This window comes from Apodemus sylvaticus, chromosome 2, assembly GCF_947179515.1.
Source record: "Apodemus sylvaticus chromosome 2, mApoSyl1.1, whole genome shotgun sequence".
NCBI lineage: Eukaryota > Metazoa > Chordata > Mammalia > Rodentia > Muridae > Apodemus > Apodemus sylvaticus.
Window position 1 is genome coordinate 2,647,313 of NC_067473.1, and position 27,567 is coordinate 2,674,879.

The 27,567-nt window shown below is 45.0% G+C and overlaps 1 protein-coding gene and 1 non-coding gene across 3 annotated transcripts in view; one reads left to right on the forward strand and one right to left on the reverse strand.

Annotated features, from left to right (window-relative positions):
* Nucleotides 1-27,567, reverse strand: part of Dpp6 (dipeptidyl peptidase like 6) — a 659,720-nt gene that overhangs the window by 413,506 nt on the left and 218,647 nt on the right. The gene's annotated exons all lie outside the window — the stretch shown is intronic.
* LOC127679618 (U6atac minor spliceosomal RNA) lies at nucleotides 8,360-8,485 on the forward strand. The gene has a single exon (XR_007976880.1). It is a non-coding gene; the product is annotated as a U6atac minor spliceosomal RNA (small nuclear RNA).

The window sequence follows — 27,567 nt, forward strand, 5'->3', positions numbered from 1 at the left end:
GGAAGTCATTTAGTAAGCACTGGGTCCAGAGAGGGCTTCACAGCCCTTCCTCTGGCGGGAATGGGCAGGTAGCCATAGCCTCTCCTACCCCACATTCCTACCAGTTAACTACTCAATTGAAAATAGACCACCCTGGGCCCCTGCCCCCACCTCTGGGCCTCTGGCCTCGCTCATTTCCTTGTGAATTCTGAATCGGTGGCATTTGCCATGCAGAACATGTGCAGCTTAATATAGCTCAAAGAAGAAAGGCAGCTGAATATTTTATTAAGTCACATTCCCTCCACAGTCTGTGCATGTTTATAATGTGACAGTGGCCGCCAAGGACCAACCCCACACAGCCCAACAACCAAGTACTTTATTTAAAAGGAAACAAATCATCGGGCCTCTGGGCAGCCTGGTGCAAGCACAGAACTGTGGGGCCTCAAAGGCCATTCCCAGGCTTTAACAGGCTGAGAGAGAAGGGATGGCTGTGGGGGAAGGGAAAAGTCTGCTCATGAAAAGCAAATGGGTAGAGGGTGGGTGTGGGCTGTGCCTGCTCCTGCAGCAAAGGAGCCTCTCCTATTGACTTGCAGGTCATGTTCAGCGGGGACAGAAGGAAGGCAAGGGAGAGGTGCCAAATTCCTGAACAAGTGTTAAAGAGGCTGCTGTGTGAAGGGCTTCTCTCCCTAGCCTCAATGGTGGCTCTGTCCCTGAAAGAGCTCAGATACTGGGATGCAGTTGACAGCAGAGGACTTTTGCTGTTATAATTTCTGACATTGATGGGAGGAATAAGAGAGGGCTGCAGGTACACTCAAGACGCCCTGAAGATCCGGTGCAGGGACCAGCACTGTCCCAAGAAAGAAAGCCAGCCCACACTGAGTGGGCCGCTCTTCTGCTGTCGACCATTCATACGCTGGAGGGACCTCACACCCTTCCCCTTTTCTCTATTTTAGTATTTCACATTTATTAACTTCATGTTTTACAAGTGTTTGCGTGTACATGTGTGATTGCATGCATCTGTACACATACAGCCACACATATGAAGGCAGGCAATCACCTGTGGACACCCTTCCTCAGCGCTTCACCTTTGACACAGGCTTGACCTCGACTGGAGGCTCATCTTTGGCTAGGCTGTCTGGGCATCGAGGCCCAGGCACTACCTGTCCTTGCCGCCCTTACCTCCCTTGCCCAGATGACAAGCACACACCTCCATGGCTGACTTTTCCCGTGGTTGGTGGGTATTGAACTAGGATCATCATGCTTGTATGACAAGCTTTTTATTGACAAAGGTATAGGGTACAGATGAAGTTCTGAGTGAACGTCTATTATTGACATGAGCACAGACATATGAAGAACGAAAATGCTTCAGAGCACGGACGTAGGAAAGGTTCCCTGGGTCAGGTTCACAGAAATGGCAGCCTTCCCTAGTCAAGTATGCATGTTCCTGGACAGCTCACCATCAGCTTCCCAGTCCCGGTGACTACAAACAGAGAGTGCTCGCCTACAGTGGCCTTGCTAACCTACTTCCCCCTCCTTCCTGTGCATATCATAACCTCTCTGAGCTCCCAGGCTGTCAGTGTGTCGTCATCAAAGGCCAGAGCCCACACACTCTGAGCTTTTCTGTACATGTGCCTTCTGTTTCCTGTCACCCCAGTCACGTGGATCCCAAAGCTGGGCAGGCCACAGCACAGCTGAGTTGTCTTCTCAGCCTATGTCAAATTTCAAATTTTTCATATCACAAGCCAGTTTGGGTTCCTCTGTTTCTTTCTTCCTCACTGTGTAACAAGGTCTCTTCTTCTTCCTAAGGTTTAGTTTCCTGTCTTTATGTCCTTAGGTCACAGCACTTCACCCCCTTGTGTAGAAAAGACCTGTTGGCATCAAATGATGCTAAGGGTCAGGGATCTGGGGCAAAAGGAGCTACTCCTGCCCAGGCAGAGCATGGATATTTGGAAGAACAGTTGCACACAAATGAAATTCTGCTCAGGGAGCCCTTTGAAACTCATTAAGTAACTTTGCACTCTGCCAGCCACGTGTGTGCCATCTTGGCGAGGAAGGAAAGCACAGGAATCCAGATGAACGTCAGTGAAAGCCAGGTGGAATATGTCACCCAGATGCAGGACAGTTGTGCTCAGGAGGAGGCTCAGTCTCGAGCAGAGCCACCCAGCAGCTCATTGCTTTGGTAAATTGTCATGTGCTGTCTGAGTCCCTGAGAGGCTGGCTTTGTAATGGGATTGTTCCACACATTTCTGACCCAACCATGTCTATGTCATATGGCCTCCAAAACCCACTGTCCTGGGGCAGGCTAGAGCCCTAGCTCTGTGTAGTGGAGATGTGGGAGATAGCCCCAAAGTAAAAATGCCAAGTCCTTGGGAATAGCTGTGAAGTGGACCATCAGCAACAGATGTTCCTATTGTTTATCCCACAATATAAAAATGTCCACAATGGGAACAGAGAACTGGGAGTTCAGCCATTGGAAAGTCAGCCATGGGGGAACCAACACTCACTGGGAAGTCTGGCTGTCTGTCTCTACTTTCCCTGCCACTTCTGCTGAATGCTGTAAGTGCCCATTTCGATGATGTCATGAGTCTGTTTCTACTTGCTCTTTTATTGGAAGCCTCACTTAAGGAGGCAGTTTCCTCTGCTGGGACTCTCTCAGGAACTCCAGCTGGCTGTCCTCAAGGGGTTTCAAGCCCAGTAGACTTCTGTTGCTTGCTTGCAAGCCTGGCTTAACGATGTCATCACCTCTTGTCTGCTCTCTCAATTGGGTTCCTTATACAATATTTTGCTATCTACCTGCTTATTTATTATATTAGTTTTGCTTGCCACATACTTAATAAACCTACTCTTCTAAAACTAAAACATGAATGACAGAGTACACAGTTTTTAAGACGGATTGACTACGGAGAAGGCTAAGGCTCTGGGTGGCCCAGTCTCATAGAGACGAGGTTCCCTAATCAACTGAGTCTTCTGAGCACCCTGGTAAGCATAGCGAGTGCACTCCTCACAATCCACTTGCTTCCCATGAGTCCTCACTGCAGTGTAACGTGGTGGAGGAGGTCACCCATCTCACCCTTGACACTTTGGGAAAGGGTTCAGGACTCTCCTGAGCATGGGTGGTGAGCCTGCCTGAGGGTGCTTCATGACCTGTGACAGTCAACAGGTGAATTAATGGAGGGGCTTTCCAGACCCACCTGAGCTCTGGCCTGATAGGATGGCATTGACATCAACTTTTGTCCATTCCACAGTTGGCTCTGAGGGCGGTAAGGAGGCATCCCCTGCCTGGACCCCACCCAGCTAATACAGGTTACTACACTAGAGGACAGGCTTCCTGGAACCTCAGACTGGGTATATGTGACTCTCCTTAAGGGACAGTTACTCTAAAAGACTGGCACAGAATCTTCTCACCACAGTACTGAAGACCAACACCTTGCAGATCAAACCTCTCTCTGGGTGTTTTTGCCTTTTGAGTTTTTTTGAGTTGGCCTCACTCTGCAGCCCAAGGTGGACTCAGTCTATGATCCCCCTGCCTCTGCCTTCTGAGTGCTGGGAATATAGGGGCATACCGTCACACCCAGTGGTTATCTTTATTTTTAATGGCTTATGTTTAATGTTACTGATTTTATGAGGACATTTTCACACAAGCATACCATGGGACACCGTATCCCTGTCCTTCCTCCTCCACCATTCCACACACACATGCCCTTAGTCCCTTTGCTTCCATAGATAGTTTTGCTTCTACTTTCCTGTCATAGATAAATGTGTGATTTTATGAAATCTAGGACCTACAAATTAGAGGACGCACATAATTTTGAGTCTGACTTAATTTGCTTAGCATGATAATTTATAGCTGTATCCATTTGTTTACAAACAAAATAATGTTGTTCCTTTAAAAAGTTTTGTTTTTATTATACATGCCCATGGTGTTTGTTCATCTGTACCTGAGCTACATACGATGCCTATAAAGGCCATACAAGAGCACTGGAACCTCTGGAACTGGAATTCCTACAGACAATTGTGAGCAGCCTAAGATGAGTGTTGGACCCAGCCCCTTCTGCAGAAGCAGCAAGTCCCCTTAACTGCTGAAATATCTCTCCAGTGCATTTTAGTTCTTCTTTATGCTGAATAAGATCCCATTGTGAGTGTGTGAGTGTGTATGTGTGCATTGTGCAATTGAATGATGGATAATGATGGATGGATAGACAGACAGATGATAGACAAGTACCTTACATTTTCCTCCATCACACCTTGGTTGATGGACACCTAGGTTGGTTCTATAATGTAGCTGTTATAGACTGAGCTGTAGTAAGGCGATGTGCATGTGTCTTTGTGATGTGTTGACTCCAAGTCCTTCAGGAAAGTACCCAGCACTAGTTTGGCTTATTTGGTTTTATTTTAACTTGATATTTTCACCATTAATAAAAGTAACGTAGGAGAGGTTAATAGAAGTCATGTGCAGATATATGCGGGTCCCACCTTGGCTTGGTGGCTCATCTTAGGGTTCTGTCTGTAGGACAGTGAGGCTAACACCACTGGCTATCCAGCTAGCAGTGCAGCTGGATATCACTTGAAGCCTGGCCCCCTTGCTTTGGCCCCTATAACAATTAGCATACATTTAGCAGAGCAATGAGGAAGACTCAGAGTCTAAAGCTCCAGGAGCAATCTTCCCATTCCTGAGATTGCTTGATATCTATCTACCTCTTTTTGATCAGCAGTATTATATTCCCAGTAGCAAACAAGATTCTTCCAGCCTACAGACTCCAAATCTAGAGGCACCCTCTCTTCTATCCAATGACAGATGGGCAGAGCATGTCCCACACTGCACAGGTTGATGGTCCCACTCTGCATGCAACAGCCCATTGTCAAGCATGTTACCCACCCACCCCTAGTTCCCTTCTGTCCTCATCTTTTATCCCCTTAGCTCTGCACCACCCTCTCTTCTCCAGCTCATCTTTATCGCTTGTGGTACATGGTGGGGATGCCCATAATTCAGAATAGCCATGCATTCAGTTTGCATCATGTACATCTTAGAGCTGTTGTAGAGTCTACCTCGATATATCCCCCATGGTATGAGTGCAGGTTACATGCAGCAGCTATTGAGGGGCCTGGTGATTGGGTCACTAAGAGTCCGGACTGGAAGCATTCTAGCTGTGAGCATCTGTCCCCCACAGCAGCATCCACGGTGCCCTAACCTCCCTTCCTCAAGTGCTGCAGACTTGCTGCCTTGGCCTCTTAGTCTACACTTGCCAATGAAGCAAGGCAGGTAAAGAGCCCTCCAGAGCAATCTTAGACCAGACACTCCACATCCCTGATTCAACACCAAGTACCAACTACAGGGCATGGCTACAAGAGCCTTTAAGTAGAGCAGTGATCCCTGTATACACTATTAAGTTTCCTCATTTAGCTTTCTTTTCTGGGAGCATGCAGGCATGGGCTTTCATCTGAGCCACTGGAGACAAGAAGAGACATTCCACTTTGTCCTGTCTCACAGAAACCCTGACCAATGACCAATATCACCACAAACCATCTAGAGAGTTAATTTTGGCTGTCAACTAGACTACAAACTAAAACTCAAATAGATGGGTACACCTATGGAAGTCTCTGTCTCTGTCTTTCTATGTCTCTGCCTCTCTGTTTCTCTCTGTCTCTCTCTTTGTCTCCATCTCCCTCTTATTCTCCCCCCTCCTCTCTTCTTTCTTTTTTGTGAGACAGGGTTTCTTGATGTAGTCCTAACTGTCCTGAAGCTCACCAAGCTGGCTGTCCTTGATATCAGAGATCCTTTTGCCTCTGCCTCCTGAGTGTTGGAACTAAAGTTGTATATCTCCATGCAGGCCTGAGATTTTCATGATCATTTAAAGTTGGAAGACCAATCTAAGTTTGTGCTACTCCTTCTGAATGGGCACATTTCCACAAACATCAGTGGGGAATCCAAGTTATATGCAAAGTAAGGCACCTTTAGGAAGCCTTTGTTCCTAGAGCATCTGAGGCCCTTTAAAGGGTATTATCATAGCTGTGCGGCCAATGCATGATCAGTGCACTGCCCCAGGCCCTCCATGTCCAGTTATAATTTATTTTCCTGCTGGGTAAATTTTGTGTTCTTTATCTACCATAGCAATTATTTATTAAGGCACGAAACGTTTCCCATGGCACAGCTTGGATCTTCTGTGTCAAAGTTTATGGTCCACATCCACACACTGTTCATAGGTTAATAGTGTGTGCTGTGCACAACAAGTCATCATAACCATCATTTATACAAACAATAACTGGTCAAATATTGATGTTTGGTGAAAAGATAAGTACTCACAATTCAGGTGTGATAATGGCAGGGTTTTTTGTTGTTGTTGTTGTTGTTGTTTTTAATTAAAGAAACACTCACATTAGCTGGGGGGTGCCTAGCCCGAATTAGAATGTCTATCACATTTTTCCCTGTAAAGATCAGGGATCACTGCAGAAGAGGTTGGAAAGATGCCAAGAGCCAGAAGCCGGATGACTGTGGGGCAGAGTTTTCCAGTCATGGCAGGAACAGTGTTCATGTGACCTCACAGAAGCCGTGGGCGCATGAATAAGTCCTATACAAGATCAATTCAGCCAGGATCCCAGCAGGGATGGGCAAGGGCTTGTGAGGTTCCACACTTTAGCTGAGGAGCTGTTGTCAAATGATGGCTGCCAGGGGAAGGAGGGCCAGTTTTCATTAGGGATATGGGTCCTGATAGACTACACTCATGGTCGAGGTCATGGCCCGCCGTCAATGAATATCTAGTAACACTAAGTGGACTCTGGGTTTTAAAAAGGGAGAGGGAAATGGGGAGGGGATGTAGGGAGTGAGAGGGTAAGGGGCAAGGGTGGGCTTGATCAAATATATTACATTCATGTATAAAATTAAACAAAATAAAAAAGAGAGACTCTTCTTTAGTAAGTTGATTCAAGAACTCGAGTCAAAGAAACCTTGATTTTAGGATCTCTACTCATCAGAGCAGTGGTTCTCAACCTGTAGGTCATGACCTCTTTGGGGGGGGGGATGTCCTCAAAAGAACCTTTCACAAGGGTTGACTAAACCATCAGAAAACACATATATTTAAAGTACAATTCATAATGGAAGCAAAAATACAGTTAGGAAGTAACAATAAAAATAATTTTACAGTTGGCGATCACAGCATGAGGAACTACATTAAAGGGTCACGGCATTAGGAAGGTTGAGAATCATTTCAGTAGCAGAGCCGTGATGGATGTGTGACAGTTATCACAGGTGGCTCATGTGAGCTGTTCTCATGTGATGCTGTTCACTACTCAGATCATTCTGGTTGCCGCCTTCTCCTTCACAAGGGTCTCACCTGCCACCATGCATTATAGATCTGTCCTCTGGAGGATTCTCCATGTGAGGATTGAAAGAACGAACTTATCAGCTCGAGTGTGGGAGCAAGCTTGGCAGGCAGGCGAGAGCTGCAGTGACATGCGCACGGCTGCTGTGCTCTGAGGCAGAAACAAGCCCGGCAGTTATGAGTACCATGTGCCGCTGTATTTGTGACTCTGTAGACCAGTTCTGATCGCAGCAGCTGCTGCCCTTGGTATTTATTGAGCAGCTACTGTTACTGGTGGTTGAGGTCTTTTGGGGCCAGATGCCTCCAAGCTCTTGGCATCTTATTCAAGAATGAAATAAAGGCTCACACAGGTTGCAAAGTAGCATAGAAACTATTCAAAGGGACGCAATAGTGAAGATCAGAAAGGAAGGCACCATTAAGATTGACATCTGGTGACAGGAGTGAACACACTCAAGGGCCCCAGTTACTGTTGGAACTGTCCATTTACAGGGCTTGAGAAAAAGGAGTTTGTGTGCTTCTCTGGTTTGATTTAAGGACTTGGATTAGATAGGCCTTAGCTCAGTAAGCATGCCCCCTTTTATAAAGATTCTGATTTTAAATACGTATACCTAATTATGCAAAGGTACAAGATGATAGATAGAGATTCCTCCTAAAAGTTCATTTTGTTGACACACTTTCCCTTATTGCTCACACACCTAAAATCAGTTCAGGCCGGATCAGCCCATTTCTATAGGTTTCTGGATGTGTTCTCGGATGTATTCAATATGGCATTATCAAGGGATTAAATCTACTTCTGTTGTTTAATATTATACTACAAAAACATGGGATAGAAGCTATGGGACAAGTGGCAGCAGCAGAAAGGTGCATGTGGGAAGACATGGAAGGATGCAGGAGCTAACATTCACTGCCCGTGGGTGGAGGGGTGACTCCCAAGCCCATCGTAGAGATACCTTACTGCCCTTAGCTGCCCTGCTTTATGAGGCATGCTGGTAGGTGACTGTTCTACATATATGGATAAAAACTCAACCTGCGAGCCAAGTGTCTTAGACCCATTTTTAAAAATGGTGTTGTATGAAAGGAGAGAAGGTTAGCACTCCCCTTGACAAGGATGGAAGAGGACCTTGGGCCTAACAACACACATACGGTTAAGGCATTGCCACCTACTTCCTGGCATCTAACCACTGTTTTAAAAATGATGCCTTCGATGGAGCTTAGAAATAATGTTGAACAGCTCCATCCCTCAAAGTGGCAGCAGTTGAGTATTCTTTCTTTGAGATAGGCTGTGCAACATAGAAAGGACTTGTCCCCAAAGTTTCTGGGTCTAGAAAGAAGATTGGAGCAACATTTAATGCCACTTCTATCTGTCCCTTGCCTGCTTTCCTTAGCTTTGAGTTTTCACCAAGTTGAGACCAATCATCCATTGTTCAGTGGACTCACCACAGGGCAGAGTGTTCCCTGGCAAATGGCATATGGAAAAGTAAGTCTCTGCAGTGGATCAAAAACATCTGCGAATGTGTGGCCCCAAGTTTAGAACTAGACAGTCATAGCTGGCTGAGTATGGATTGAGACAGCAGCTGGGGTCATGTGACCATTCTCTGTTGAAGTGATGCTCTAAGTTCTTGTCTTGTCTTTGTTGAGCTTTGGACTATAACCTGGGATTGTGAGCCAGATACATCCTGTTCCTCCATGTGTTTGTTTTAATCACAGCAACAGAAAGGAAACTAGGCAGACACTTACTTGCCCCATCTTTATGTCTTAAAAAACTGAGAAACACCGGGGGCCAAAAAGTGAAAAATGTAAAGGAAGAGAAATCAATGTAATCTCGGAAATTGATTTATCTTCTCAGACATTTCTTTACATGGCCATGTGCTTTTACCATGTTAGTTACATGGCCCTCAGTTGAGGCTTCCTTCCCCATCACAATGTGGCTACAGTTCACCAGCTGACCTAGTGTATGTGGGAAGCCTGAACCTCCTTCTTCTGGTACTCTGGAAGATGTGCCACAGTTTATCAGACTTCCTCTCCTCTGAGGCCCACTCTGGTTAAAAGTTTCATGTCACCAAGCTCCAATGATCAGCTCTCACCAAGTGCTGGCATCCTGACCCATCTCTGGATATCTCCCCAGTATTCACACAGAAATGGGGGCAGGGCATCCAAAGTCAACAGGTTTATCCTGAAGACACAAACTGAAGAAGAGACATCAGCCTGCCCGGTATCATCCATCCTAGTAGGGCACTCTAATCACCAGTGCCTCTCCTGGGAATCTGCGCATGTCCCCTGAGTATGCCTCTCTCTCTAGCTCACTCAATTCTTCCTCAGCTTCCCTGCTTCAGCAATTTCTCCAGGTCCTACCAAAGATCCATGAAAACATTCATGCAGCTCATCACATCTTGGAGAAACATCAGCTTCCAAGCCCCTCCCCAAACCCAGGCCGAGGTCGACACCCAGGCCTCAAGTCAAGTTTGAGGAGCAGGGTGAGGTTGCAAAGGTGCTGCCACCTATTCTCTGGCAACAAAGGAACTGTGAGCGCTTCCCAGCCCCCCTTCCCAGCCTCCCTTCCCAGCCCCCCTTCCCAGCCCCCTTTCCCAGCCCCCCTTCCCAGCTCCCTCTTCACTGCTCTGAAAACCTAACCCTAGCAGGTGTTCCAACAGTCAGTTTAGGCTTCAGTGTTGCATCACCTTGCCATGCACATCCTGGGCAGACTGTTTTAAACTTTACAGCTACTTAGTTAATAAAGGAAGATTTCCATAGACCCTTAACTGTTTTCCTTTGAGCATAGTTTCCGTGCTTCTGCAGATATGGGACTGCCTACTTTACCCATCACAATTAATAAATATGTAGAATTTTATATGTAAAAGATGCCATAATGAACTCTTGTTTGCTATGTTCTGAGAGCACCATGACTGTGTCCTAAATTTTAATAATGGGAAGTAGAATGTTGTCATTTGAAATTTTAATACCACCCTAGCATTAAATTCCACCAATATCCCATTCAACACAGTGAAGATCTGAGGAGAAATTATACTAGGTGTCTTTTGAAGATACAGAATTTCATGACAATGTATGCCAGAGACAATACATGGGGGGTATATGGTAACAAAAATCCAGAAAAGACTTCCCACTAGTATATGTTACTCAGGGCTTCAGCAAGATTAGCTAACAAATGACTTTTAGTCTATAATCCGAGTCTGGAATGGAATTATGGTCAAACACAAAAGTCAAAAAGAACAGCCTTTATCAAAGGCCAAGCAAGATGGTTTAGTGCTGCTATGACTTACACATTGGATATCATGTAATACCACAGCCCTGGGTGTCACAGAAAGACTTGTTCCCACAGTTCTTTGAATTTCTGGTAAGTGATCTTCAAAGCTTTTACTTCATTTCCAGTTCAGTATTAGCCAAGTTCTGCCTCAAAAGCATTTGATGTCTTGAAGAGTCAGTGCTGTCTACAATTCCAATGGGCAACAACAGCTGAACAGATGCCCAGGAATCTCCCAAGCCTTTCTATGACATCTACCAAATCACTGAGCATGACCGTAGGCAGAAGGGCCCTGAACTCCTAAGCACATGCAAGTGGTGAGGGTGACCTAGGAGATTTCTAAACTCTAAGTTAGACATTGAGGTGCTTAAGCATTTGGGTCTGCTGTTGCTGAGAACATCACTATCATATCTCATTTGTACCTTAGCATCAAACTTCCTTCATCCATTACAAACTTTTCGTTTTTAAGAAGTATGATATGGATGATGACATGTTCCTCACATGTGTTGAAGGCTTTGTCCCTAGCATGAGGCATTACTGTGAGGTAGTGACACCTTTAAGAGGTGGGGCTTGGGTCTGGCGAGATGGTTCAGAGGATAAAGGCACTTACTGCTAAACCCAAGGATCTGAGTTCAACCCCTGGCATCTACCTGGTGGGAGAGAAGAGTAACTGCAAGTTGTCCCCTGCTCTCTACACTTATGCCATGCCAGGCTTGCACTCCTATCTACTTCCAATAAACAAACAGGCCAACAAATAAGAATTTTAAAGAGAGACGGAACCTAGAGAAAAGAAGTTAGGTCTTTGGGACTATGTACCTGAAGGAGCTTGGGGAGATGTAGCTTTTCCTCCCTCCTCCCCGCTGCTTCTGCCTGGCATTTCTACCATATTGAGATACCCAAAGCAGACTGAAGCTTCCGAAACAATGGCCCAAAATTAACTTGCATTCTTTTAAAGTTGGTGACCTTACGGCAGTTTGTTACAGCAACAGTTAGTGTCTAATAGTATAGCAACGATATTCCTGGAGAGCTGTCAGAATGCTACATGGCTTTGAATGCTACAACCAGAAAAGAACCTCAGCAAAGGTCTTCTCTTCTTGCCCTTGTATTTAGACAAATTACAAAGTACAAAGAGCACAGAACCCACTTCACTCTGTAGCTACAACTCTTTGTGAGGAAGAGGCGGTAACAAGCCTGCAATCAGAACAGTTTAAATTAGCAAGGCTACAGCAGACGCTGCTTGGCAATTATACTACCGAGCTAGGAAAATGACTCTAGGATGTGTTGTGGAAAACTAACTCAAAGCTAATTTCTAACCACAAGAGCCAACATTAAGGAAATGAACTAGAGTAACTTCCGCTTCTGCTCCAGCCTAGTTCACAGGTGTGAGGATTACAGAGGCCTGCTGGGAATCCCTGCAAAACACAATGTAATAACAGTGACTGGACCTCATAATTAAATTTGCATAAATTCACATATTGAATTAATTCCAAAATATCAGAGTGAACCTTTTTTCTGATACTAGATTTTTTTTAGTTTAATAAAGTTTTATTTTTTTCTGAATCCCATTTCTAAAATGAGCTAGAACAATCTTCAACCCTCTGGGTATATATATTACAAAAAAGAAAAACAATATATTTCACCAATGTTCTCTACAGCAAGCAACATATGTGCCACAGAGATTTACCAGCCTCTTTGCCTATTTTTTTTTTAGCACCCAGTATTTTCAGAGTTGTCAGAGAGAGAAATCAATGCCTTAAACCATCTAAATACAGCCTGGGAGCTGGGCTTTGAGGCTGTGTGAAGCATTAATCCATAGTACTTGTTGTTCATGATTTCAGTACAGAATTATTGAAGAGCAACTGTCAGTATGTGGCTGTATTGGCAACACCAGACTAGAAGCTATAAAATGGGGATGTTTTCAAGGAATTGATGGAAAAGGATCCAGTCTTCCTTTCACATCAACAGCAGCCTGGAAATCAAACGTCATCTTCCAATAAAAATCGACTAAACAAAAGCCTGGGAAATGTATAGGATTCCTCAGCGTCAACTGCTCTCTCTCTCTTTAGCCCAAGTGGTATGAAATTAAGGAGCTCTTCCTGACAGGCACTAGGAAATAAGGAAAAAACATGACTGAAGTGGAATAATTCAAACAGCCATCAAAGACAGAGGCCAGAGCTCTCTCTCATCTGAGAAAGGCCTGGAAGCAAAGGTCCTCTCTCAGTGAGGAAGAGGAATGTCCTGGACTGGGGCCACCCACGGACAGGCCTGTGATTCCTCTGTGCTCAATACCTAGATCTGTATCTCAATTTCCAGGCAAGAATTTCGTCTCTGTTTGAATGAGTGCAGAATGCTGGAGGGCAGCATGTTCAGAAGGCCAACAAACTCTCAAAAACCATGTTTAAGGCAAACACATTCCTAGTAATTGGCTGTGGAAGGCTTTATTTTTATTTTATTTTTTCATTTGCCTGAAGGAAAAGCCCAGCATCCAAAAATACTGCATATTCTCCAACCCAAACTCAAGCATCAATAGCTACATATCTTCCCAGGCTTTGTTGGTCTTACTGCATGTGTCTAAATACTGTGAAAAGCATTCAGTGTCTTCACGGTGGACATAAGTGGAACATGCAGACATACAAAGGCCACTGAAGTTTGCCACCCTAATGCTAAGCATGCTTGTCCAGCATGTTATGTTAACCATAACAGCAGCATCTGGGGAAACCTGCATCTGCATAGTCTCCGGATGTTCCAGGTGCAAACTGAACTTTGAACTTATTAGATAAAGACACAAAGCAGTTCATACTTCTGGTTGCTTCCTGTGCTTTCTTCAGTGATCTTTGGCCACAGTCTCTAACATAATGCACAGTACTGAAAACATCTAAGTATAGTAGGATACTCCGTTATCAAGTGTAAATGTGCATTCCAGACTGTGATCTTAAAACCTGATGTTTGCTGAGCACCGGAAGAGCTGGGATATGTAGAGTAACCTTGGGCAGATTTGCAAGGACTCTGACAAAATCTTCCCTTCTTCAGCGAGTAATGGCTTCCACAGTTGTCTATATAACACGTCTGCCGTGCTAATGACCATATGTCCCCCGTCCACCTTGAGAGAGGACAGGCACAGATCACGGAAAGCCAAGCACACAGAGGCCCAAAGCTCTTCCCTGTAAGTGTCTCTCATAGCTGGATCTTCTTGAGTCAACAGCCACCCTTGCCTGTTCCACCCTCCTCTCAAAGATTTGTGGAACCCTCTTGGTTGAAGTGAGGATTCCCAGGCACAGGGGAACCTAAACTCAGTAACCCCTGGAAAAATGTGAGTTCTTTCTTTGTTGTATACTCCCCTGGTATAGTAGCTCTCTATCCAACCTTCAGCACAATGTTAGTGAAATTCATAATGATTTTCAGATACTTTTTGTACCTTACAAGCAGGTAGGACTAGAAAAAAATACCTTATTATCGCTTTATATAAGTAAAAAACGCCTTATATTGCTCGTCTTGAAGTTCCACAGAGCTCTTACACAACGACTGTCTACTCGGTCCAAAAATAATGACAGATGGGTGGACGTGCAAAATGGTCCTTGCCAGCCAGCCCTCCCAGAGCAGTTACTCATTTTGTGGTCTAAGAAACCTAAAAGAGGAGAGCATACTACAGAGACAGCAAACGCACTCATGTGCATGTGTGCATGTGCGCTCACACACACATTCACAAACTCATGCATACACACATACATATACATACATATACACCCACACACTTACATACACATGTGCATGCACATTCATACACACATACATACACACATGCACACATACATATTTACATACAGGTACATATACATTCACATGTATACACATATACACACTTCTATATATACAGACACACACATATACACACATACACATGATGTCATGGTCATCAGGGAGACGATCATCAGTCGTGATTGACTTTATAGGACTGTCCAGGATACCGTGGTTCCACACTGCCCATATCAAACATAACCCAGGATATTTTTATGGTCCTGAAAGGCATGGCAGAAGCTATCTGTTGAAAATAAGATCTCGTGAAGGCTAAAGGTTGTGTGGACTCACAGAGCTGCCCAGCCCACCTGCAGGCTTGAGGACACAGCTTAGTTTTCTGAAAGGATAGAGTCCATAAGGAGGATTGAGTTTACAAGGCCAAGCAGCACATCCTGGAAGAAGGAGGGCTACCACATACAGAACACGGAGCCTCCTTCCTGTTTTAATATTTTATGCTTCCTTGATACCGATCCGAAATCGATAGGATTCCCAGGGCTTCCCTACCGTTTCACACTGAACTGAGCACACCAGCAGAGTGTATTCTCAGACCCACACCCTCACAAAAGTAATTGCTCCCATTTCTCCCCATTTTCCATTTAACTGTCCATATTTAAAAAGAACACAGCAGGGTGGTGGGTACCTCATTCACTTGGCAGGGATCCCTGCTAAGCCCTGGGTCCCCAGGAAAGCTCATGTCCCCCACTGCATCCTGACACTCCATGACAGGAGCTTCACAGCCTTTTGAAAGCTTTTGACATACAGCATTGTAAGTACCTAAGGCCTAAGACACCACGCAAAGCAATGTATAGGTCCGTTGCCCAGGCAACGGCCACCATCTACCCAGAATTCCATAGCCCACCTTTACCTGTAATTACGTCACCACTCCTATATAACCTAGCAGCGCTCCTCTCTCTCTCTCTTTTTCCTTCCCTTCCTACTCCCGTTCCGCCGGCTACCCCTCCCTTCTTAAATAAACTCCACGTGGAACCATTTGGTCTAGCGTGCCTCATTGCGGTTCCCGGCTCCACCGCGGTCCGCGGCCCGGCGTCTGGGGTGCGTGCGTGTGTGCCGGCTAGCGGCGGCGGCTACAGAAGTCGACACAGAAGCCAACAGACGCAGAAACCAACAAGCATTCTCTTTATATTTTTAATTACTATATGTGTATATACATTTACACACGTGCGTGCACACACAGACCCACATCCATACACATATTAGGGCTGAGTACTGGGAACTGGGTAACCAATTACAGGGCTCACCCCCGTGGAAGACGGATCCTTCTCTGCTCAGCATTCGTTAACTTCCTGTGGTGTTTTATCTAGGGTCCTGCCTTGAGAGACTCCTGTCCTCATGGTTATCTCAGGTGACATTGTCTTTGCTTAGGCCTTGTTGTTGAGATTTCCTGTCCTATATAGAAGACACCATCTCTCATCAAACTTCCTGTTCCTCTGGCTTACAACCTTCCCACTTATTCTCTCCCATCTCTTCCTATGATGAGCCATTTCCTAGTAATGAAATTAAAAATAAGATAAAGTCTTTTATGCCACTGCCATTTGAAACCTGTTCTGATTTCTATTTATTATGAGGATTCTGTGGGGTAATGTTTACTCCATGTCTTTGAAGGATGTTGAGAAAATAGCAAAGCTTTTCTTTCCAAAGTGGAACTGGAATTTAGAACTCAGAAAATCCATTTGGTTTTTGAAGGCCATGGTTCTGTCATGTGGTAGCTCGGGTCCTTCCAGGTTCTCACCATCCCTGTGGTATCAGGGAAGGAACACAGAGCAGTGTAGACCACTCTTTAGCCATTGTAGACCTCTTCTTTAGCCATTGTAGACCTCTTCTTTAGTCATTGTAGACCTCTTCTTTAGTCATTGTAGACCTCTTCTTTAGTCATTGGCTGCTGATGTGGTTTTGAGACTAATCAGGCTGAGCTCACAGGCCAGGGAAGGCTGCCTCTGAGGATTCCAGGAAGTCAACCCTAGCTTGCCTCCTTCCTTTAGAGTGCTAATGCGCCAGGAATAGCTCTGAGGAATTCTGATTCCCACTTAGGTCAAAACAGATGCAACACCCAGGGCTAATGAGATTCCTTCAGCAAATTATCAGCAGGCTCAGAGCAGTTTCCTCCTGACCAGCAAAGTCAGGCCAGAGCCTCACACTGGGAGAACAAAAAACAGAGGACACAGCACAGGAAGGGTGGAATGTTGGAATTGACTGACAACGGATTTTCTGAGTTCTAAATTTCAGTCACACTTTGGAAAGAGAAGCTTTGCTATTTTCTCCATATTCTTCTAAGAAATGGAGTAAACATCACTCCTCCAAAAATTAAATAAATAAATAGAAATCAGAACAGATTTCAAATGAGCATGGCATAGAAGATTTTATCTTATTTTCCATTTCTATCAAGTTACTAATTCTTCGTTGATACAATGGATGACCATATGACAGCATGTCCCCAAGTGGGGCCTGAGAATAAAGAGGATTGCTGTTAAAACCCCCAGTCAGGACAATTGTCAAAGCAGAGTAATGTCCTATGCAAATTGCGATATGCCTAAGGCTGGGATATATCAGAAGCACTTGACACTGGCATCTATTCTCACTGTAACAGTGGGCGATTTTTTCTGTTTTCCTCTGTTACCCATACCCCAAGCATTTACTCTTTGATATTACTATTGCTGCTTTTGTTAATATGGGGTGTTGTTATGCAGTCCTGGCCAGCCTGGCATTCATTATGGAGACCAGACTAGACCTGAACATTCAGCAATCAGTCCTCTTGTCTCTGGCTCCAGAGGGCAGGGATTACAGGTGTGTACAGTGTGACCAGCTTCTAATTACATTTACTTGTAGTTCTCAAATGTGTCCTGAAGCCTAGACAATTTTTCCCCCAGAGGCATACATCTGTGTACAGACACCAGCAACTACCCAAGGAATTCAGACACCAAGCAAAACGTTGGGAGCAACACTGAAGAGTAGATGCCGGTGCCCCTACCCCAGGGTACTGTGAACTTCTTGCTAATAGGAAGTGGAATACACTCATGTTCGCTTTTAAGGATGCCTGGCATCCTGGGATACACTGAGCAGGGCCTGCAGCTTACAGAGGCTCTTCACCCTTCCCTCACAGTACCTAATTGCTCACATGCCTTAAGCAACGGTATGAGTTACTACTAAACAACCCACCCCTATAACAAAAGATCATGGTGGGAAAATGGTGTAATTTCTATGCATCAGCCACCCAAATTACATGACAGCTACAGCAGTCAGCTTCAAGTTGTTTCTGTATTCTCAGTCTGAAGGAGCAATAGACTTGCATGCCCATGTTATGAGTTGACTGTGTTGCCAGATGTCAAGTGATCTGACTGCCCCCTCACCCCCCCACCCTCCACCCCCTCACCCCCCACCCCCACTCCCCCACCCCCCACCACACCCCCCACTCCCCCACCTCCGTGCTGCAGTGTGAAGAGGAAAGTCCCTTAAGAGCTAGCTGAAAAATATCCTTATTATAGAAGTAAATGATTTATCTTAGAAGGTCCTGATATAGGGATCTCTCTGTCCTTTACATGGGCTCTTACGCTTATGCCTTCCAACCAAGGGCAGATAGCACAAGATGAAGGCCCTCAATCTTGGATGTCACCATTTCTAGAAATATTTGAAAAGCATTTTCTCCTTCAAAAATCCCCTATTGCCAGGAATTCTGTGGAAGTATCACAGAATAAGCCAAGCTACAATTCACATTCTTCAACAAACAAAAACTAAACAAACCCAACCCAAACCAAGGTTTCACAAAGCCCAGGCTAGCTAAGGACTTGCCATGCAGCTGTAGATGATGGCCTTAAACCTCTGATACTCCTGCTGCAATCTCCCCAGAGCTGGGATCAGGGGTACTGACACCATGCCTGCATTTATTCAGTGTTAGAGACCTAACATGATGTGATATGCCTCAGTTAGGATATCTACTGCTGCAATAAAAATACCATGACCAAAAATCAAGTGGGGAAAAAAAGGTTATTCAGCTTACATTTCCAGATCACAGTCCATCACTGGAGGAGGTCGGGACAGAAACTCAAGCAGGCCTGGAACGTGGAGGCAGGAGCTGATGCAAGGCTATGGAAGGATGCTGCTGACTAGCTTGCTTCTTCTGGTTTGCTCAGTTTGCATCCTTATAGAACTCAGGACCACCAGCCCAGGAATGGCACCACCTACCATGGGCTGCCTCCCACCAACTGATCACTAATTGAAAGAATGCCTTACAGCTGAATCTTATGGAGGTATTTCCTCAGCTGAGGCTCCTTCCTCTCTGATGACTGTAGCTATGTCATGTTGACACAAAATCCAGTCAAGTACACTATGCAAGTATTCTATAACCTAAGCTACACTTCTAGCCCTGGAGTTCATATTCTCGATAAACAGAAACACTGTACAAATATGAGCCTTTGGGGATCTGGTGGAGTCTCTCTTGACAGCCAGAGGAAGCAGTCCACTGAAGTTGATTGAGTTCTCAGGTCTTTCAGGCATGCACTATTTCTTTCATGCAACTTTGTTATTCAAAAGTAGAGATTTGTAACTCTGACCTTTATCCTCTAAGACAACATGACAGTTTGAAGGATAAAACTTTACACTGCAGTGTCTCAGCACCATCTGCGGCCAAACATGTATGGGTATGAAATGAAAGACTGTCTGATATCACCTATAGAGTGTGTTATGACCATAAGGAGAGCCCAAGGCTTGGTGTCACTGGACTCAGGTATAAGACCATCACACAGATGTGCATGATTCAGTCTGATCCACTCCCTAATCATCTTATTACAGGTCTTCGGAGAGTTAGTTTGACCAAATTTGCCTGATCTCTAGGTTTTCTTTTTCCTTGAGGCATGGGAGTAAGGTCGCGCCTGCTTTGGTAGGGAAGACCCAGCTTCACATAGCCTTTATCTGTGAAAAATAACTTGAAATCCATTATTTTCAATAAAAGTGTCAGGCTTAAGGTTCAATTAAAATGATGCATGCTTGTTATTTGGCAGTTGGTAAAGATAAAACGGCCAAACAAGTAAGACAGTCAGGTAACAGACACGATTTATACCTGTTATCAGAAGCTGCTAAACACAAGCCCTTGGCTAACACCTCTAGGAAACCAGAACAAAAATACAACTCTCTTCCCTCCGATTACTGATAACGTTTACAGAACACGCCCTTGGTGAAGAGTGCAGTGGTCAGAAGAACACCACCAAATCTTTAGTTTCCAGTGAGAACAGAAGCAGGACTGAACAATTTACTTCATGAATGGATCATGTGAACACCTAAACAAGATCTGCTTCTTCAGATCCAGGATTCACATTCAGGAAATGAGACTCTACTTAGGGTCATGTGCAGGGCACGGAGGCATGAAGCCCGGGAAGAAGACCCTCCACCAGACAGTCTTTCAGAGAAAACTGTCATGCCGCTCCAGATTCTGGAGGCCGCGTGGGCATCAGAAGCTCCAGTCGATTGGGTGTTATGAGTGCGTATCTGCACGTTTTTCTGGTTGACTCCTGTACTAGTTCAATGGTTTATTTCACCTGCCTGCCCCCCATACCGTGCTGTAATATCAGTGGGCTTTACCGGTTTCAGACTTGGACCAATTCAGATTTTAAAGCTGATTGCCAAATTAAGGGTATGCGGAAGTAAAGGCACGGAACTATTCCAAAATCCTACAGAACTAAAGAGAGTGGACTTGACACTCCTTCCCAGGACCCCGAGCTTGACCGAGAAAGAAAGGGGAATGGCCTCAAACGCTAGAGAGCAGCAAACCCAGGCTGCTCAGAGGCAAGTCCCTTGCCATGGCTGGACTCCCCGACCCAGGGGAACTCTTATCTGCACGCAGATGAAAGGGCAACTCTCCGGAACAATAGCAACAAATGCACCTTAGAAGGTGGGGATGATGTGAGGACACACATTCTGTGTGAAGTCATCCTCACCTGTGAGCAGGCGCAGAGCAAAAGAGAAAGCACTCTCTGCACCTCTGTGCAGCCCCCGCCTCTGCCTCCGCCTCCGCCTCCGCCTCCGCCTCCGCCTCCGCCCTGTAGCCTAGGCGAGCAAGCCTCTCTTTTCTCCCCCTTTTAACAGAGATGTCAGAGTTTTGGCTTTAGGGCAACTGTGCTCATTTAAAGAACTCTACATAAACTCTAAAAGGCTTCACATTAGCGCCATCTTTGAAAAGCCAATCTGGCAAGGAGGTTGCATCCTTGCAGCTTTATCACCAACACGCACAGCTCTGTGGGCTTAAACTGCTCCACACAGGGTTGAAGACAGGCAGGGATGGCAGCGTGTCTGCATCGGAATGTTCTCTGTGACTGCATTTATTTTCCTTGAGAAGGGCTAATGGTGCATTCCTCTCTGCGAGAATGCTGCTTTCTGCCAGCAGCCGTATGACTTAGGAGTGTCCCATCGCCCCATCTCCGCCCACTGGGAACTTCTACTTGCACAATCTGGGCTGCTTGTTACACACAGCTTTTAAAGCCTTGTCATGAAGACCCTGTTCTTAGGATCCTGTGTGTGTGTGTGTGTGTGTGTGTGTGTGTTAACCCCATAGTTGTGATACTCTCATAAGTACAAACACCCCAAGTAGACCTAACTGGCTAATGTGAGTGTGTTTTAGGTTTTAAACATCTTGACGACAAGGACTGTCATGTTTACTGCCTAGGAATTCCTCTTGTATATGGCATTTAGCTTTCTTTCTTTCTTTTTTTAAAAACTGTTTTTACTTTTACTTATTTATTTTGTGCATTTATTTGTACATGAGAGAGAGTATCCATGCTGGAGGTGTGTGCTATGGTTAGGAGACAATTTGCACAAGTTTTCATTCCACATGTGGGTTAACTCAGGCTCTCACACTTGGTGGCAGACGCACTGGCACATCAGGACATCTCACTAGTCCGTGGACGTGATGCTTGTGCGAGTGAGTGTATAGCCAGTAACCACTGTGGTCTCCCAAGCACTTCAGGAATCAAGAGGCTCACTGCAATCCAGTTCTGGAATTTATGACAAAAATAATAAAATTAGTCATCTCTTTCTCTTTCTATTTATTTATTTGTTCATTTGTCACACTGGGACTAGTATTCAACCATGGGCTATTTTCACAGCCTTCTCGGGATTTTAAATCTTTTATGTAGCTACTAACATTCTGTAAACTGAAGCCCGCAGTTCACGTTGGCCTTGTGTTAACATATATTGATGGGCTACGGAGCCTCATATGAATCCTAAGCAGGAGGCTGCTCTACTCTAGATGTTAACATTATGCAGAGAGATAGACAGAGACAGATAGACACATACAAACAGAGACAGAAACAAAGAAACAGAGAGAGAGAGAGAGAGAGAAAGAGAGAGAGAGAGAGACAACACACACACACACACACAGAGAGAGAGAGAGAGAGAGAGAGAGAATGAACTTAGGACTTTTAACCTTGTCTTTGTAAATAAGCTGTTACCAGATTCAGAGTAAAACAATTTGAGGAGAGAAGATAATTTCATTTTAATTTTTATATCAATAGAGTCTATATTTGTGAAGCTTTATAAAATCTGGACTGTTGGGGATACTCAGGACACCAGGGCTCCGTGGGCTGCATGCGGCTGTCCTCAGCAAGACCCTGCAATGTCAGCCTCCCCTACAGTGTCTGGCCTTGGGCACACCGGATCATCAGTGTAAGTGTTCCCAGTGACAGAACCCAAGCAGAGGGAGGAGGCCAGACACAAGGTCACACCTCACACAGCAGTCACTGCTATTGCCACACAAGCTGTGTGACACTGCTGCTTGTTCAACCCGGGTGTGGGGTGTGGCTGGGACAATAACGCTGGGTGGTTAATGAGCCAAAGAAGAAATTTTATGTTTCTAGAGTAACAAAGGGCAGATTCTGCTCTGGCCTTGCCTCACAGGAGGGAGGCGTCCCTCCAAGTGCCATCTCTGGTTCTGCCACAGCAGGAACCAGACTGCCATGTCTTCAACTGGTTGGTTCATAACAGCCAAGGGACTTAACATTCCAAGGAATGTTTTTCTGGATATAAGTTTTCTCCCAAGGATCTCAGTGATGTGAGATCACTGGCCATGTGGCTTGGGGAGCACCATGCCATGTGGCAGATAAGGGACACATTGATTTGTGGCTTCATAGGTTTTTGTCCCAAGACTGATCTCGTTGTCTTTAAATTGATTAGACTTCTTGTCGGGAAAATGAAAGGAAACCACCAACATTCCAGTTCATGCAAACCGTGAGGAAGAAAGACAAAGAGTCAGTCAACCATTGTTAGGAACAAAACAAAACAACCCCTGCACACCGCTCTGGGGAGAGTGATGTGTGATCTTGGCAGATATCTTAGGTCCTGTCCTAGAGTGCTGAGGCTGGAGAGAAAGTAAGGCTTCTCTCAAATAGCAAATGGACTGCAAAAATTCTGGAAATTTTAAAATCTGTTCCTCTAAATTCTCTGTAATGTTCCTAAAGTGGAAGATATTGAACCAACACAAACACTGCTACAGAATTAAAAGGCAAGTTTCTTTCACAAAAGGAAGCTCCGAGTAGAAACCACACACAGGGCTTTTGCTGTTCCCTTCCCTGATCCTCAGTGTTGAGAGCATTTCTGGCAACCTAGCCCGGGAAGTTCACAGATGCTCCCATGGCTCTCTGCAAACCTTTATTCTCTTCCCTGGTTTTCAACTCAATCACCATTCCTCATTTGAAGCATTGTTTATCTGTTCAGGAAAGGACAACACAATCATATCAGCCAGATATTTTTTTCTGTAGAGATAATTACTAAATAAAACAAAACAAAACAAAATAATAAAGTTCTGGGACTAGGGAGATGGTTTAGTTGGGAAAGTGTTTGTCTTGCAAGCACAAAGAGTTTGAGCCCAAGAATCAAAAAACAAAATAGTCAGTTATGTAACACATGCTTATGATTCTAGGGCTAGGGAAGTTGAAACAAAAGGATCCTGAGGCTCATGAGCCAGCCAGTGTAGCCTTCTTAGGGAGCTCCAAGTCAGTAAGAGATTCTGCCTTTAAGGAGGGGGGTGTGGTCCCTGAGGAGAAACACCTGCCTTATCCTCTAGCCTCTACCAGGATGTGTGTCCATATCCACATGAATGTGCATGTTCACAGGCACACACACACACAGACATAGACACACAGACACACACAGACATGCACGAGCACACACACACACACACACACACACACAAACACACACTCAGGAATACACATAGAGACACAGATACACACACACACACACACACACAAACAATAAATTGAATAAAAATGTGTTAGTCTTAGATCTACTCACTGCAATATCTCTAATTCTTCAGAATTTAGCTCAGGCAATCTAAACCCTAGCCCCACAGTGAGACTTTCCTGAGCAGGCAATACTGATGCTGTCTTGTTCTCCCCAGTGCAGGATCACAGCAGCAGCATGCAGACCTAAGCAGGGCAAGCTTCAACAGCCTTTCCTGATACTCAACAGACCACAGCTAGGCTGCCAGTACCTCAGCACAGGCCTCCAGCCACACCAGTGACAGGCAAGGACTGCACATTACTCCACTTTGTTATTTGCTCAACTCTAAGCCCAGCACGGCAAGGAAAGCCAGCTCTTGTGGTCAGAGCAGAATTCATTCTACATTGGTGAACCTTCGCTCCCTATCAGCTTCCTCCCAGGAAGTTACAGTGTGACCCAGCTCAGTCCCATCTCCCCTCCTCTTCACAGCACAGTGGCTACCTGGTTCCACACAGCTAGAGTTGAAACCAGACTCCGTTAGCACTAACTCCTTCATTTATTTGCATTCTTCTCCTGCTGGAATCTCTAAGTCTCAATCTGAAATCCCTCTTGAACTCACCTCCCCTCCTTAAAAAGTTCAGCCAGGGATGGGCTTGAGTCAGAGGTTTGGAGTACTTGTTACTCTTGCAGAAGACCTGAATTCAATTTCCAGCACTGATTGTGACACACAACTGCATGTAAGTCAATGTCCTCTTCTGACCTCTGTGAGCACCCGGTATGCACACACATATTCATATAAATACATATAAAATTGTATTCATACATATAAAATTCATACATATAATTCATACATATAAAATTAAATGAATGCATCTTTAAAAATAGAAAAAAAATGTTTGAAAATAGCTGGTGAGACGGCTCAGTGGATAAATGTGTCTGCCACTAAGCCTGACAGTCTGAATTCAACTCCCAGAATGCATACAATTGTCCTTCGACATCCACATATGCATTATGTCATGTGCAGAGTACCCACACACACACTAAATATAAAGAATCATAAAGACAACTATTTTGTAAGTCCAATAATCTTCTACCCAGACTCAGTAGAAGGCCACTAGGCAAATGTCCCAGAATTCTTCATCACCTGACCCGTAATCTTTCTTTCTTGTCTGTTGGTATTTCTTACCCATAAGAATTAGAAAATCAAACCCAAAATGCATGTCTGATTTTCTCTGAATAGATGGAGTGTCCTTGTGGATCCTGCCTGCCTAGGAAATCACTTGTTTGTCACATAGAGACGACTTGGAATGTGGGCTCAGACTGTCAACAGAGGTCTTTGGTGACAGTGTTCATTACTCAACTCTTTCTAACTTCAGCCCATTTTTTGTTCATTCACAGGTGTTGAATGAGAAGGCATTGGCTCCCTTGTAGACAGGAGTCACAGCAAGACAGAATGATGTCTGGATGGTGTCCCAAGTGTGATACTTCTGAAACAAGGAAGGTTTGTGTACAATAGGTTGCATAGTTCTGCAACAGGAAGGGCAACCCAGATGCGCCCAGCCTCAGGGGAACCACCTTAGAGCAGGTGGCCATCTGGGGAGGGATCAGGCTTTCTCTAAGTTCTGAATGTTGATTGATTCGTGCTTCATTGACTGAGTACATGAACAAAACCTGGCTCTGTACTGTGTCCATTCACCAGAAAGCACAGAGAGGGAGGTGTCTCACACCCTACAGACTCACTCAACACACAGGTCAACCAGGCAGGCTTTAGGATCTGGGCTTGGGATGGAGATTCCATACGTAACATGAGAGTTCGGGGTCCTTCAGAGGCTCCCAGCTGTGTGCCAGAGAAAGTTCAGAGGCACTGTGCTGAACTCTTGGAATCTTTAATACATCCAGCCCCAAGCCAAACTTTCTTTACTGGGGGAAGACACAGATGAGCACCCCAGCTCATGTCACAGGGAGGACGCGGAGGAGCACCCAGGATCATTCTGTGTTTCTTCTGGAACAATCTAGGCTATCGTGTCAGTCATTCCAACCAGAGCAGCCTGTGCTGTCTCCTGTGCTGGGGCTCGGGACATAAATCCACAGAGCCCTAGTTTTGCCTTTTAGATCAGACAATGGAAACTATAAAGAAAGCCTCTAAGTTCACCCACCTCTCAAACAGGAATTAAAGATTTCTGCATGACTCTGTTTAGTTCCTCTTAGCTGTGGAACTCTAAGCTCTCCATTCCTAACTGTGTATCATCCAATGTGGCAATATATCCATCATCATTCTATTCATTTCCTCCTGGTCAGTCTTCTAGACCACACTGTTGCCCTTCCTAAGCATCATGCTACCACTGAACCTAGCAGAGCACCCAGTGGTGATGGCTGCTTAGTTCCTATCTGTGCATACTATAGTCAATGGACCTATCATAGCACTCAGAGATAAAGGCTGCTTGTGACTACCTGTGTACTTTGTGATCACTGAACACAGCACAGCACCCAGAGGTGGTGTCTGGGTACAATGTGGTCTTTGATGTGTTTTTTCTGATGAACCTTAAGGTTATGCTCTCAGGGTGATAGACAACATAAAGTCATGGATGTGTGTGACCTACAGTCTCTATGTAGAAAAGAAAGGGTGGCAATGTTCTGGTTATATCCATGTTAGGTTGATGGCTCTTATAAGACCCTCAAAAGAAACCTGCAATCCAGTCATTCATGACCCACATAGGTGTGGCTCAGTTTAAACTTGGGAACAGGCAAAGCATCCAGGCATCGAAGTCCTTGCACTCCTGCTGATCTGTACACGTGATAACCTGGAACCCTCCCCACCGCCACATGCCCATCTTCCCACATTTGTGATATAACTACTATTCACGAAGTTGTTCACAAGTAAAATGAGACAGAAAATTACCTGCTGCACATTCCCAAAGCATGCATGCTCTATTAGTGTTTGGTTACTTTTAGAGGCTGGGGGACACTCCGTAGTTCTATCTCCCCATCTTCTTTGTTTCAAAAGCATCTCACTATATATTTACTTGACTATGAAAAGCTGTTACAAACCCCAATTGTGCATAGGACTAAGGAAAATAAGGAGGAGGAATCATGTGTCTTCCCAGGTGCTAAGGACACCAAGAGCCACAGCAGTGCCCCAGCTGCCCAGAGTTGAACACATACCTTCTTCTCATACTATATAGGTGCTTTACTTGTGCCTGTTGGCAGGGCTGAGCCAGGGCTGCACACAGGCTAAGCAGGTACTCTCCACAAGCTCCATGCCAGACAACAATAGGGGTTTCCTCATCCACCCACATCTCTCATGTCTTTGTTTTGCAGTTTCCAGGTAACATCAATTTTTATGTTAATTACTGAACATATTTTTTTTTTTTTACTACCTCTCACTAAGAACTGTTTGACTTAAAACAAAATGAAATGTGGGTGTGTTCTGAGTCTGCAGTTCACCAACTACATGATACATTCAACCGTTCTGAGCTTCTCCTTCTTCTGTCTACACTGTGGAGTTAGGTCTGTGCTGCACCTGCTCTGAGCTCTGCAAAGGCATCCTGGAGACACCAGAGAAGGACTGTCACTTCCTCTACCAGTCTCGGCTGATTTCCTTTGGGGAAAGGGTTCTGCTATTAAATGAAAAGTCTAAATGTCACTGTGCCCGAGAATGATTCAAAATCAAATAGTCCACAATTTTATAGAATAATCCACCTCAAAATGGGCACGAGCTTCTGTCAGCTGCTAGGAATGAGAAGATTCATGCATACACTGGCTGTATCAGTGTGCAGAGTAAGCACTCATTAGATAAGTAGATGAGCACGCACATTGCATATTAAGTGCTCATTAAATAAGTAGACCTGAAGTATGCCTGGCCAGTTCTGTGCCAAATCTGTGCCTTCTCCCACCACAACAATGTGCCAAGAATGACAATTTCCTGAATGTGGAATCCGACTGGATTCACCTGGTTACCTCAGAAGTTGGTGGGAGAGCTGAGAGCAGCAGTCTGGG